We start from the raw sequence: 385 nt of genomic DNA, 5'->3' as shown, positions 1-385 counted from the left end.
GTGAGGGAGCACCCTCATAGAGACAAAGGAGAGGGAGGAGAGGATAAATGTGGGATGTGAAGTTTGTGGAGGGGTAACTGGGAAGGGAGATATAATTTGAGATGAAAAGGAATGGAGTGATTAATAAGTAAAAAATGTAAAAGTGTATCCTGTCAAGTTCCTACATCTCAGAATCCAGGTATTGTGTTGAGAGAAAACACAGATGTTATATAGCAATATCCCCATATTTGAAATTCTATCATCAGGGAAGATTCCTCAATAATTAAGAAATAAAGAAAAAAATTTTTAAATATTTTTATTACATATTTTCCTCAATTACATTTCCAATGCTATCCCAAAAGTCCCCCATAGCGCCCCCCACTTCCCTACCCACCCATTCCCATTC

Source organism: Mus caroli, chromosome 2 (genome assembly GCF_900094665.2).
Source record: "Mus caroli chromosome 2, CAROLI_EIJ_v1.1, whole genome shotgun sequence".
Lineage (NCBI taxonomy): Eukaryota > Metazoa > Chordata > Mammalia > Rodentia > Muridae > Mus > Mus caroli.
Note: the sequence above shows the minus strand (reverse complement) of the source record.